This window comes from Acyrthosiphon pisum, chromosome A1, assembly GCF_005508785.2.
Source record: "Acyrthosiphon pisum isolate AL4f chromosome A1, pea_aphid_22Mar2018_4r6ur, whole genome shotgun sequence".
NCBI lineage: Eukaryota > Metazoa > Arthropoda > Insecta > Hemiptera > Aphididae > Acyrthosiphon > Acyrthosiphon pisum.
The window spans coordinates 135305299-135321574 of NC_042494.1; the positions used below are offsets into that span (position 1 = coordinate 135305299).

The 16276-nt window shown below is 29.4% G+C and overlaps 1 protein-coding gene across 3 annotated transcripts in view; it reads left to right on the plus strand.

The window, feature by feature from the left end:
• Positions 1 to 16276, plus strand: part of LOC100573836 (collagen alpha-1(XVIII) chain) — a 285075-nt gene that overhangs the window by 94731 nt on the left and 174068 nt on the right. The window lies entirely within an intron of this gene.

Below are 16276 nucleotides of genomic sequence, written 5' to 3' on the forward strand. Positions count from 1 at the left end.
ATTGGGTAGAATGGTCTAGGAGAATCATCTTAACATGTTGTTACCATATTATACGTCTTACAAAATTATAATTAATATGAGACATTTTAAAAAATCAATCTTGATATGTGTATTTTGTTTGTAAAGTTTTACCTATAAACTGTAATATTCACTGCGAAATAGTTTTGATAAAGATGTAAGCATTTTTTGTAACGGATATTTTCTGTTAATTCGCAGAACTGTTAAAAAAATAAAACCAATCACTTCTGATGGTCACGATGGTTTATTGAGAGTTGTTTTCAAATAAAAATTATTATAATTTAATATGAGCAATACTTAAGTGCTAAAACTTTTATGTTCACATTATACAAGCTGTATATTTATTAATATGTTTATTAGTTTTATATTATTATTAATTATATATTAAATTTGATTTCTTGAGTAAAATAATAAATTAAAAACTAAAAACTAACTACGATTAAATGGAAATTCAAATTAATAACAAATCGATATGGAAATAAAAAGATTTTACTTTTTACTTTTTACAGGAAACAAGCTTTTTTTAAATTATTATCCTTAGGATGTAAACTAATTAGCTTTTCTAAGAAATCGGTATTGCAAGACAGACATTCAAAAATCAAATTTCACAAGAATTAATAAGGATGATTTACCTATTACGTATTTGTTGTGTAAGTACACACTGTAATATTGCATAATGAAATATATTATTTCTAAAAAAAAATACAATTGTAAAATTAATACGAAACTAACGGATGAAGTTATGAACATACAATATAGATTTACAAAGTAAACAAAGTAATAATAATTTAGCTTAATTTTGTTCAAAAAAATTTAAATTTTTTATATCGTTTTCAGTTTTCACTAATAATTAAAATGTATGGAATAAATAACTCGTCTTTGTTTTTATGCTCTATTACTTAAAAGTATATCAAACTTGTGTATGAGTTTTCACGTTCTCACACAAATTGCCATTGTTAATCTTAAACGTTTAAAGTTTAAGTGTTCTCACGTTGAAAACTTTTTCATAACTCAACGTTATTTTTTATCACGTCATTCTCCTTGTCAACCGGTATAAGAATAAGTAATACTTTTCTTTCACGCTTCGATAAGTTTATTGTTAACAAAATCGTATGTGATAAATTGTTGAAAAATAATATTGGCATAACATTATAATTTATAAAATATATAACTTCGAGAACACGATAATAATAATTTTTAAGTCATAATATTCTGCCGATGTTCGTTTTTTTTTTTTTTTCAATAAATAATAATAATATACAAAACATACCGCTGCTCTGTTTCGTTTTATTAATTATTTCCTATTTCATTCAACCGAAATTCATTATTATGTGTATATTAAAATACTCGTGAGAGTATTATTATGTATTATTATGTGCTTAAGTCGTGTAGCGGTTGTCATTGTGAATGTTTGTCGCGCGTCAAGTATTTGTCTTTTGTCGACTTTGTCGTAGATGAAACGTTTTAAATAGACTCTCAGATATGTCTAGAACATCCATAAGTTCGTGACAGGTGTGTGTGTGTGCTGTGTACATGGCTCACAGTCACGAGACAATTGGGCTTGCTCCGTCTACAATGGCCCTGGCTGCTATAAACGTCAGAAAAACAGGTCGTGTAACGTTTTCGCGAGTATTCCAAAGTTCCGCAACTTCCAGTGGAATATATTATTATTAATTCAGCCAAAACTCTGACTAAAAATATTCCAGGCATTTTCGTTCGCCCGTCTGATGTCACCGATCCCACGCTGTACATAACGCAACCGCTTTGTTCTTAAAATTTCAAAACAGTTCGACAAAGATTTTTCTCATTAAAATGCATTCATTTAGACATCTATCTCTCTCTTCCTCACACTTTCCCTCTCTCCCACTCATCCTCTATTTCGTTTTTCGTCTCGATCTCGCAACATTTCAATATGATATGTATAAGTTTTGTTTTTTTTTCATAGTCGTTTAAAACAATAATCCAATAATTTGTAAAGTTGTAATAATATACAGTAAAAAGCTAGTTTAAAGCTAAAAACATATGCGTTTACGTCATTACTGTCGATCTTTATACGAAAATATTTTTAGAGACTATTTTAGGTTTCCAAACACTAGTTTTGAACATCTTATATCCCCGCTGTGTCCATCCGTCCGCTAGTTACCAGTACACGATTGTTGATATAGAGTTATTTATTAATAGTGCTTGGACTTGTTAGGAGGCTGTGCATAGTTACGATGATTGTTTGTATTGAGAATTTACAATGGATCTATTCAATTTGAATTCATACTAAACAGTATTAAAAAATATTAACATCTGAGTGTTCTAAATAGACAATAAAAAATTATTAACTTACTATAGTTAGCCAATATCAAAAACACTGGTACCAAAATATTACAAAGATAAACAGGTTACCAAATTATATAACTAATTTGTACGTGGAATTATAGTTTATTCCGTTGTGATAAAATACGTTTAAAAACCGGGAATTTATCACGCTTTCTTGAATTGTTTTATATTATAACTGTGAAATTATAAATATTTTTTTTTTTAGATTTTAATTCCATACCATACGTAATTATAATATAGAAATATAAAATAAACTGTTTGATTTAGAAAAGTTAAGTTTTAAATTATCAAAAACTAATATGAAAATTAAATATTTTAAATTGGACACGTTTTTATTTAAAATTATATACTTACTGTAAGTATCATACTACTGTAAGTTACAAGTATAAATGATTATGAAAACACACAATGTTCAAATCGATTTTTCTCAGAAGAAAGGACAATTTTCTTTTCTCATCAGCCATACTTTCGAGGTTAAACCAATGAACTCATCAACGAGGTAAAAATGCCGCTTAAATGTATCTTTGTATCTCTTACAATGTGAATATTATAAAAAAAAAAAACACTAAATTTTAAAAATATAAATAAATCATGTCTCATACGAATTGATTTGAACGTCTATGCTAATGTTTGCATTACACCAGATAATGTGATTATTATGTTTTTATTATTATCATTTTGTGGTATCAAATGTATCTACACATTGTTTTGATATTTATTTTTCCTTTACGGTGCAGTTCAAAGAAATATTATATGATTTTTATTGAAAAATATCTTTTCGAGTTCTCTTCAAAAGCTCATTCTACTTTGTTATCCACAACAATACGTTTACTCGAAATATTAATATGTTCTACACAGCTACTCAAAGAAGCTCGTGTTTATCCAATAAAGGTAACCAGCACTTGTGATAAAATAAAGACCGTCTTTATGGTTTTTTTATCGTCGTAAATAACTAATGGTTTATGAATACTAATGCGAATTACGACTTTGGAAGTTATTATATATTATATAGATATACAGGTTTTTGATTTAGAACAACTTATATATAATTTTTCGACACCGCCTGTTTTGCTGATTTTTAATGGATCTCGTTGAAATGTTGCACTCACGTGAAGATAATATTGTTATCATATTATCATAATAATAATGTTTCGCTAACATTTTATACGGTTGTTTTGCGTCCTGTTTGTCCGACCATAAACTTCACCGTGTTTCTATTAAACATTAAAATGTTTGCAAACGGTTTTGAAGAAAACACTAACGTGCAGGTAAATAGTAATATACGTCGTACCTACTTATATTTCAAACTACACTCGGCCTCGGTACACATTATATGATCAGCATTCAACAATTATTACGTACGATTCCCGATTAAAATTGTATTTATTGTCATGAAACAAAATGCATGTTAAATAATATTATAATATAAATATTATATTATGTGACTGTGAACGATGATCACGTCATATTTCACCGCGATGAATTTTGCATTATATGGTAAGTCAATAAACATATTACACTTATCGGTAGGGAGCGTTTTCGAATTGCGTTGGTTTATAACTAGGGGTGTTTTTTGAAATGTGTTCAGTGGTAATAATGGTCGTGAAATGTTAAACCCGGGATCATCATTATTTATTTATATATAATTTTTTTTTACTTTTACTCGTGTATACGATATTATATACAGCAGAATCAAAGCTAAACACAATGATAAATTTAAATGTAATCCGATACATTATAATGTGTTGTATAGTACGTGAAAACTTAAGTTTTATTAGATTTATTTTTATGATATTTGAATTCAAAATGGCGTTAGGCAGGCACATGAATGAAAACCGTTTAACAAAAAAAAAAATATGTATAAACTATGAACGTTAAAATTATAATAATAATTGGAAAATGTTAATTCATATTTTAAACTAAAATAAAAAAGTTAACTGAATAATTGCTGTCGTAATAAGAGGTATGTGTTTATCACAATAATCAAAAAAATATATTGAACTTTTTATTGCCATTAAACGCCATCAGCATTTCGTGGTTTTAAGTGCTATTTTAACTATTACAATTGACCAATCAAACGTTTAGTGTGACGTATGCCGAGTTATATTACCAGTATATATAGTATTATGTCAAAATATATTTTAATTACATGAATTTATTTAACTTTTATTAAATAAAAAAACATTTACACTAAATAATATTAAATCGATTAAAACGCTGATGGCCAATATTTGTATGAAATAATTATAATTAAGTGTGGTTATCTGCAACTACTATCAATATTATCGTTTATCGCAATATCGTTAGCTATATAAAAATGTTTAGGTTCCCTCTAGTGCCAGCGGGTAGTTAAATTTTGAATTGATACTAATGATACTATGCACCTATATGACATAGTGGTAAACGAGCAGCGATGAAGGCAAGTGTAATTGTATAAATTATAATTATTCTGTAAAGACTCTCAATACCGCAACAGGACACGATGTGGATACACATTAAATATAGTTTCAATGTAATCAACTGGCATAGAAATTATTTAGAAAACGTAATGTTTGTACACACTATCCAGTTGTATCTATGCGTATAATACTATGAATTACACGTACGTTAATAATTTCAATACAATCTCAGACTCAGTACGCACAACACTTAAATTCTAAATAACTTTTTACAAGTAATTTTGTCGCAAATATAATATTATTATTTAAAAATAAAAAATATTAAACGATTTAGCTTAGATTTTTTTGCGTGTAATTAATCACTTTTTATCAGGAAATTTTAACATATTTTAAGCATGTCAAGTTTTTTTTTCATATTGACTATAACACAAAGTTACACTTGAAAAACAAACCGAGTGTACAGTATCTATGGTTACAGTTTTTAACAATAAATAGTTAACTCAAAAATCCTTATAAGTAAATATTAATATAAATGATATTCTTTATTAGGTACCGTGAATTATTTAAGTCAATAGTATTGTAATAAGAATATAATATTTGTATATTATTCTGATTCAAAATATATATATATTTTTTTTTGTTTTAAAAATGATTTACAATAAAATATTAGTACAATGAATAAATTTTATAAATTGTTATTAGCAAGTGGTTGTTTTTATGGGCAGGCACTCAGAAGTGTCTCCAGGATAGGTAATTTTTAGGTATTACATACTTAATGTTTTATTTTTATTGTAGGTATTTATTTTAGGTCTCTAGGACACTGTTTTTTGAGTCTTCTACGTACATTAATGGGAAGTGAGACGGAGCTTAAAAAATATTTTTAAAAAAATAATACGTATTTTATAGTATCAGAAGTTATAAGGCGCTTATAATTTTTTTTTTTTATCGACACCTTCTATCGAAAAAGGGTTACCGCTATAAAAAATGCACTATCACTTTATAATATTATAAAGTTTATGTTTTTATTTTTATTTTTATAAGAAAACACGTAAATATATTATTCGATATTCTAAGAACAAAACGTTCAATGATAAAAACGAATTGTTTTTAAAATAACAAAATTTGAATTTTAGGTTTACGAATTTAATTTATATAATATCTTATATGGGAATAAACTTGCTACCTATACCTACGTACACTAAAAAATACCATAATATTATTTTTAGAACTTGAAATTATAATAAGTAGGAGGTATCTCATAATTATCATAAAAACTCGGGAAACCTTTATGTTAGAAATTTATAGTTAGCATTAAAGCATTTAACTAATACTGACAACATTATAAGAATAACGTTTTTGAAATTTATATATTCATACCTACAACAATCGTATTTTTGTATTACTGAAAGTACCTATGTATGCTGCAAAATGTTTCAAGTTGACATCCGATTTCTTAAAAATATTCCTATGACTTGGGTTAAAATTAAAATATGTATTGAATACATATCAATATCTCCTAGTTCAAGAAAAATAGATATATTGAATTATCCATGTTATGTTATTGTTGTTTACAAAATATTATTGTTAGAAAAATATATTATATATTATAAGGTTATGAAAATTAAATCATTTTTGGAAATGTATTATTAAAAACTTGACCATTAAATCATATATATATATTATTTAATGTGGTACCTTTAATATTATGTGATTTTGCATTTGGTGTACAATAGGGATATGATTTTACTAATATCATTATTGTTGCATAATTTATTAATTAGGCTTTTATGTATATTTTTAACAAAATGTGAATATCTATGTTGATGTATCATATTTAATGAAGGTTAATGATGTTGAAAATATCATATTACCCGTAATTTATAATAATATAATGGCCATACTAATTTTTACAGTATTTATAATAATCATAATTAAAAATACAAATAATTTATAACAATAATTTTTAATTATTTAATAATTTAAAATCGATTTTGTAAGAAGTTGTTGTCCATTATTATACTATTAATTTAAAATTGAAATTCATAAATCAATGACTAATTTGTTAAAAATTTTAATATTACTATAACCAACACGAAGACATATACCAAAAACGAAATATATTCAATAACATTGTCGTCGATTCAACTGTTTTTAAATATTATGATATGAGCTTATATATTAATAAAATACTGAAATTGAGATAGTGAAATAAAATAAATTGTCCAATGCCTTTAGTAATTTCATGACCATGGAACACATAAAGAATGTTTTGTTTTAAATATTTGACATAATACACATTTTTAAACTAATATCATAATATAAACCCAAATAGCTACATAAATATATTAGGTACTAACATTTAGATGTGTTTTAATGTTGTTTATACAACGTCTAGACGACAAACCGTTTTTATGGCGTATGAATATTATTAACAACATTTTCTGTCAATATTCGGACCCGAGCTATTTGTATTAAATAATAATAACACGACTGCGAAGAGTAATAATAGAAAAATAAATGAATTTAATACTTTAGCTAATTGTTAAAAAAATGAAGGTTTTAAAATAAAAATGAAAATGAAAAAAAAAACAGTATTACAAAATATGTTTAAACCATAATATTATAAATATTAATAATATTGTATTTATTTATAAGCATTTCAATGTTGGTAAACATAATCGTTTATTTTTTCGTTTCAAACTAACAAGACACATTTTATATCTAAAATGTACAAATACTTATTAGGTAGGTATACCTGTGTAGCATGTATCATGCTATGATTAAAATGGCTTAGAATATTGTCTTGAACGTCACGCACTATCATATTATTATTATTTAATTCGAATACCACGTATTTTGTTCACGTTCAACTTGAATTTCATCTCGAACCATTATATTCTGAACTCTAAATGTTTACACTGCATTGTTTACATTAATTGCTTGTGTGTATATTTTAATGCGCATAAATCGAACAACGCGATTTTAGTGCGCTCGTTAAAGTTTTTTATGACTTTATTATTATATTATAATATCATCGAATAATATTATTATCAATACTCGTCTGCACCGTTCAAAATACACAGTGGAACGGCACGCTAATTATTACAGTTGTTAAACACATACGTTTTGAACCCGAACACATTATTATTAGTACCTACTATTTTATGATATAAAGGGCTCTTTTAATATTATATGTATTCATAAAAACATTAAAACCCAATTTAATCGACACTCGACATATTGAGTTTTTACAATATTCGTTTTAATATTTTAATTTAAATTTCATCTTTATTACACAGGCATTTTTAATTGTTGATTTATTTTATCGATTTGATATAGGTACCTAATAGGCAATTATATCTACCTACATTAGAAAATTATTTTTTTGTTCATCATAATATTACCATTTATTAATTTATAGGCATGAATACATTGGTACATGCAATAAATTAATATGACCACTAAACTTTGAATAATTGTGATATTATTGTAATGATATTATTATCATCAACTACAAATTAATAAAGACACGAAGACTCAAGTGTATTATAAATCAACATATTAACCTTTGTTTATAAATCTATAGGTACTCACGATCCCAATCAATCGTAACAAATATATCCTCTAATTGATAGTAAAAGATAGGATAAAGAAAGTCGACGTTCCAAATCCCGTTAATTATTATTCATTTAAAATAGCTAAGGGGGACGAGGTGGCCGAGCGGTCAACGCGTCGACTTCGGCACAGCCGGTCCGGGTTCGATTCCCGGCCATCGGGCGGCATTTTTCTCCGGGCAAGTCACGGTGTCCGGAGAACAAGTGCCGCCATCCCCCACCCGGGCAATGGCAGATACCTACGGGTGCCCACTGAAAAATTCTGCCCACGTGTTCCAAACAAACAAACCTACAGTTCCACCCCCCACAGTACCAAAGGCTAATGACCTAAGTTGTCGAAGCCTCAACCAAAAAAAAAAAAAAAATAGCTAACTATACCAACTCAGTTAATATATTATTATAAGGTGAAGTTTTATTGATAGCGACGCGCATGCTTATTTTTAATTCATCATATTATGTAACATAATATTATAACATTAACTCGTCAAAACGGTCATAAAAAAATACCACGTATAGATTAACGTACTATATTACATGCTTTCAGAAGTATGTTCGGATTGTCTAATTATTGTATTTTACATCCGAGTAACAAACACGAATCTCAATCTCAGACACTTCTGTACTAAAGGATCCATAGTCTACGGAATGAGCCACTAACGTAAGATACTCGTCGTATTACGCATAGTTTACGAGTCACTTATGTCAAATTAATAATAACTAAGTAACTACGCAAACAATAATTATTTACAACATGATTAATACAATTATAACAAATTTCGTGTATAGTTAAATTGTCAAAAAATCTTGAAGTGCATTTGTTTTTGATAATTAAGTTTAACCAACAAAAAAAAATAAAGATTTTAATTGACAAACGATACAATTATACAAAGGTACTATAGTATAATATTGTAACATACCTACTGCTATTTTGTTCTTTAAATCTTCAATTTGTGTTGTCACGCAAAGGATAAAAAAGATCATTATTCATTGTATATTGAAAATGTCTTGTACTTGTATAGAAGTCCAAGTAATTATTGTAATGTATTCTAAATCGAAAATAATTATACTCTAATAAATTATACAATTGTATCGTGTGGTCGTGGTACCAGTTTAACCATAATTAATTAATAATTACGAATAAGAAGGTAAAATGTGAACTATTATTTCTGTGACGTCCAAAGTTATATTATTTGATTAATTAGTTTGGCTGTCAGGGATAATATGCTTAGCATGTCTATCTAAGAGCAAACATTCAAGTCAAAGCAACTCCACATCTATCCATTTTAATTATTCAGTTTCAGACTAATTTTAGATCTTGGTTTGGATTTTGATTATTATCTGTATTAATTTAGACTTTAAATAATTGAACTAAAAGTGATATAATAATATTATGTATATTATGTTTGATAATTTTACTACACACATAATAATATAATATACATCTTATTTGCATAATATCATTGTCTACTATTCTAGAAGTTGAGATACAGGTTACTTAGGTATTACTTGGGTTAACTTATAATAACATAAGCCCATTATAACAGTTACTATTTAGCATAATAGTTAATGTATTTCTTAAGCTAATTTATTGCTACATTTATATCATAATATTGGGAACATTGAAATGTTCGTTAATTTAAAACATTCAGTGAGGTGTGTCATCAGGAATAGCGTGACGTTAAAAGTAGGGTCAAAGATGTTATGCAGACATTTTAGTATAAAAATGTTTATATTCGTTTATTAAAAAATATATATATATCTATATATAACTGAAAAATTGCCGTGTTCGATGGGGTGTAAAGTGACGAAAAGATTAATAGTAAATTATTCGTACAACTCGTCTATCTCACTGAATAGATTTAAAAAAATAATAACTATCTCGTCATTATCATCAAACTGTAATAAAAGTGTGCAAAAATAAAGATTTTATTAAAATAAAATTATTTTAATATGCACGCTTTTTCCACAAACCGATTGAAGCAAGCAAAGAGCAAGAAATTAAAAAGTTTTATAATATATTTTAATATTCGATAAGATATAAACAGTTTATTTCTAAAAATTATTTATACTTTACAAAGGACCGACTCTATAGATCATCCCTACTATTTTATACGGAGGTAAATTCCGATGGGCGATGAGTGATGATAAATCGTGACGGTACCGCAAGCTCCCATCTTCGTGTCATCATAGCTCCTCTTGAGCATCTGTGACCTCAAGGGCGTGACACCTGCGATGCCGTCGTGCCACCACCGGTGGCCGGATACCATGCGTTGACGTCTTGGCGACTTCCACTGAACACCCCAAGTGCACTTTCACGTACCACTAACCCCGCGTTCCCGTAATCAAGGATATTTATGTTTAAGAACTGACTACAGCTCAACTTTTAAGCCAATATGGTTACCAGCTATAGGTAACCGTAGTTACCATGCTTTCGCATGTCTATGACGTAGCTGTGAATTCCGGCTTAAGGGTCGGAGGACGCTTTCGCGACGGGAACATCCAACACACAAACGTGTCCGTCGAACCATCTGACAGAAAAACGGATGTACTATAATTCTTGAAGGAGGATGAGGAGGTTGACTATCAGTGACGTCGTGGTTGTAGTGAATAACGTTATACCGACGACGGAACCATGAGGAATATGCCTGGGGTTCTAGATGCAATCCGTGACCGTGTCGCTTGGAGATTCGCGTTGTGCTAGTGTTACCCTTGGTTGGCTTGCCCGCCGACCAGAACCACGGAAGTATTCCTGGCCACTGTGCCCTTGCTCGGAATTACGTCATCCACAGCGACTGTGACGTCACCGATTGTTACTTCCTTACCCTCGTATTGCAGTAAAGTTTTTCCTTCTTTGGATGGTACATGCAGCGCAGACTACAACGACTCGGACACGACTTGCGCCAGATTGTCAAAGGTCAATCATCCTTCTTTCGTAAGTATCGGTGGTTGTGAGTAGTTGTTTTTTGTTCAACAACCATGGCGATAATGTCCTCGAATACTCACTTAGAGGTCGTTTCGATTTTGTCGCAGAAATCCGACACCAACGTAGTGATGACGTCTTCGGGCTCCTCCCCAACGGTTGTTTCGATATCTTTGGAAGCGTAGTCTACCATAGTGTCTCTTGTATTACGTGTGAGTGTGTGACGTTTAACTCTGAATAATAAATTCCAAATAAACCGTATTCGGATTCCGTTCTACTCCGACGTCGAGCAAATCAATGAACTCCCAGAGTCCAGACGACTGGTACAATAAATAAACCAGCGAGTACATCCATCATTCTAATCGGTCAGCATAATTATTATTTGGAGACCATTTATTTTTCGAAATACGAGAGAAAGAAACCCTAGAGTGGAAGTTACAATGCTGCAACACCATCCGGGTGGGTGAAGGGGGTTGCACAGGTGGTGGGCTAACGAGACGGTGCTAAAAGAGAGCTACATTATAAGATTCTTATTATAAAAAATTTAGTCGGGCTGGGAGCTTCACAGTCGTCTGCGCCGGGAATCACAACAATACGAATCCACTTTTTATTTTATTTTTGTAAAAGACTTGTCTCCCACATGTTTACTTAATTATACCATATATATATTAGATATGATATAGGGTCCGGCACATTTGTAATTGTTATCATGATTATTTTGTATAATTTTCCTGTTATTATTGTAAAAGAAACGATGCAACTGAGGTGGAAGTAAAACTATCATGGTTCCCGTCGGTCACCACAGTTGTTCCTTCTACTACAAGGAAAAATAATAATAAAGTATTCGTATATTATTCTAAGTATAAGATGTTGCTTGAATGATATGATATTTTATTCTTGTTATTACTATTTTTATCTTGTAATTAGTTAGTTGATGAAATAACATTTCATCCAGGATTTCGTTTAAACTTAGAGAAGTAATCCCGTTGAACATAGTTCCAAGTTTTTGTGTCTTTATTACTTTATAAAATATGATGATCTCATAATATTATTAATATGTTTTGAACTCTAAGAGTTTAATATTGCAATATGTCTCCAGATTTATGAATAGTTTTGAAAAGTTGGACAAGTTATGGGTGAGTTTTTATGATCATATTATAATTATTAACAGACAGTATTTTTTTAAATTTACTCGTGTGTCCCCACTCAATGTTTGAATATAATATTTCATTTTACATTTAGTCAGTTCAAGATAATGGTACGTTTTTTACTGTATAAATGATATTATTATATAAAAAATATATTAATAACTTTTATTTAATATGTTTTATACATTTTTTTTTTTACTTTTACCTAAACATATATTTTTTAATAAAAATATAGTACCTACCTACATAATATCATAAAATGTAAATTTACCATTTACTTACTTGTTCCTCGGGTATGAGTCAATAATACATCGATATCAAGTATATCACGCAACGTATATATTCTATAAAGAGCAAATAATTGTTTGATAACTTCTTATTTATCTGTTTGACCGCGTAATTCTTGGAGTATATATACACACCTACACAAAGCCTCAATCGTCTAATTAAATCTGTCATCAAATCTGACATTTTGAACCGTGCAAATATAAAATTGTAATATTATGTTGTAATAAATCAATCATTAAGTTGCATTTAGGTGTATAACATTATTATGTACATCATTAATAAAATCAGTGGGTGTTCGTGTTCCAATGTTTCACGTATCGACGACACGTGACCCGGCAGCCGGTGGCGGATCCAGATTCGGATGAGATAGAGTGGAAAAGGCCTGCATACAACTTTATTACGGATATTAATCACTCAGAGGTGAGTTTCAAAGTGTCTTGTTCCTCTCTTCATCCTTGCAGTGAACATATCGCTTACATGGTTCTTCACAAAAATACTTACACGTATCGTACAAAGGGTTCCATGTAACCCTCACGTCCTATGAATCACCGACAAATCAGAATATTAATATAAAACTAGTCTATTTTCTATCCTTAATACGGCCAGTGTGCTCGATATGTAAGTTCGTGAACGATCGACTAGGAATCGTCATGCGCGAGAAACGACGTCAATAATACAATTATTATTATAATCATTAATCGCTACACGTAACAAATGTACCTACGGCATACTGACCATTAATCGAGCTAACCTAAATTCTAGTGTTTTGAGGTCATGATAAAACTATTGAAAATGAGTGTAACTGTAGAGTCGACTATTCGGTAGATTACGAAAAATCAATTAAGCCATACCGTCTAACTGCATTAAAATATCATCTGCCAGGATCGTACAATGAAATACGATGATACGTTTTGAGGATGTATAATACTGCACGAATTGTATATTATATTTTTTTTAAGAGTGTTTTATATTATTGTTGTACACATTACAAAGGGATTATAAAATACTGACATCAAGTTAGACGGACAGAAAAATAATATTATGTGGCTTATTGTATGATAGTAATTTCAGTTTTTAATATATTTATCACGTAGTTTTGCTAAAAATACGTTGATATAGCAATGTTTTTTTTTTAAGAACTATGATTTTATGAATGGTTCATAACGCCATTATTTTTTCTCAACAGTGAAACACCGAATATAGATATTATAATAATAATTGTGTAAACATAAGTTTTGATTCACTGGTAGTATTCAATTATGATTTTCCACTAACTTCAAACCCAAAATAAACACTAAACAAATTGCAAAAATAATCGCTCTTGGTTATTCGCATTTTTCAATATAATGTTAGTGTTTAGTAGAATAATGTTTAGTATAATGTTTAACTTAAACTTTATTGTTTGATGTTTTAATAAGTTACTTTTTTTTTCCAAAGAAAAATATTTATTTCAGCCAAAATTCTTAATCCTGCGTATTGTATACCTGCGTTGTTATTATTATTACTTGCTTTGTTGAGAATAAATCCATGAATGTGTTTGATTATACGAAAAAAAAAGATTTTCCATGTTATCGTATCGTATTTTGTTTGATAAATACTTAATATTATTATGTCGGAGTAGGAATAAAGTTGTTTGGGTTCAAAAAAAAAAAAAACTGTTCTTGAAATTATATAATTATATAGTTGTAATACTGCTCTGGATAACTAAAGGGAAATATAGTTTTAAAACATTAAATCATTTTTTCGTTCAGTTATCATTGAAAACATAGTAGGGGCAGTGTGCCCCCTGAACTCCAATATTTAAATATAATCGAACTTCTTCATTAAAATATATTTTCGACAAGGACGTGGTATATACCTATATTATACTTTAGCGAAAACGTTTTAGTCGTGAATCAAATAGATCGACAGACGTGAGGAAAAAATTCAGTGCAATTACGTTTTTCTTGGATTTTCGCACTGCACAACACTTTCCGCACTCGCAAACGACGACGTTGCGATAACGATTTGATCGAAAATCGGACGGCAGACGCGTTGTAAAACGATTGGTGGCCACCGTTTTCCATTATACGATACTGACCGGCAACCGATCAAAACCAAAGCCCGACAAAGCTGCAGTCGCCCGACGATCGTTAAGTCCTCGAATGTCCGTAAAAAAAGGGTTTTAAAAAAAAAATTGCGTAAACTTAAAATTTATAAATATAAAAATTTGAATAAATGTGTAGTTTAAGCACATAAAAATCGTGCTTAAAAAATCACCCCTCGTCGGTAGTTTATACGGAGACCGGAAACGTATTAAGTCATGGTGGGGTAGGCGGAGGGAGGGGAGTGATGGCGATAGCTATGGTTAGCGTTTTCTTACGATGGCAGAGGTATTTGCGTTGAGAATTTTGAAATTCCCGTAATCTTGTTGGAAAACTTTTTTTTTATTAATCTCGTAATTATGCAACGATCGGTGAACTGAAAAGCACTCTTTCCCGAGGGCCACGATCGTGTTATTTTATAATATTATACAGTTTGTCTATTTTTCTTTGTTGAGTTTGTTTCTTTTTACATGTTTAAACTGAATGACACGTGTATGATGTATGGATACACTTATTGAACTGAACAACGATGTAATCGTTGTAGCTTAATCATTTGCATCATAAATACAATACGATATTTCCTAGAAAAAATGACACGAATAAACAAAATACAAACTTATAATATAATATAATTTATATTTTTGTATCATGCATCATATTATATAAACATAAACATTATTAATATTCAAACTATTAACTAGATTAAGTAAACATGTATGTAATGACGTAATGTGTATCAAAATTTAGTATTAAATCTTAGTAAGTAAGTTTTGGTTTAATTTTAGCAAAATAGAAACTAGGTTAAGCGATAACAGTAATACAGAAGTGATAGGCGTGTAGTAGACAAATGTAAATTAACTAAATTCAATAATGGTATGCTATAAACTGAATGTAATGTCATAATAATATAGCTGACGTGGATAAATCTCTTTGTACGTTCTACATCACATTGACATAAGTACAATTAAGCTGACTGAAGTATTATTCTAAAATAACATAATTTAAGGAAATATTTCAATGCCGGCGTAGGTGATTAACAAAATATGATAGCTCGTATAACTAAGTATTATAGTAATCATTATAATATTATGATTTGAGGATAACAAGTAGATCTGCGATAAGGAATTCGTAATCTGTTAATTGAGTTTACCATGGTCGAAAATCCATTAAAATATAATATACATATATAATAAACACTTACTACATACGGTTAGGAAAGCCTCAATGATTTTAGGCTTTATTACAAGAAATTGTAAGGATTTCACTAATCCTGCTGTTGACGCCTATACACCGCATATCGTCAACAAAAATTAAATATTATTATAATAGCCAGTAATAGGTATCAGATAAAGCACGGCGTACCTACTATCGCAGTGACAATAACCAAATGCTCCGAGGTATATTACATAACATATAGGTAATATGATAATGAATACCGTATCTCACACACACGCACACATCCAATAGTCAGTACGTA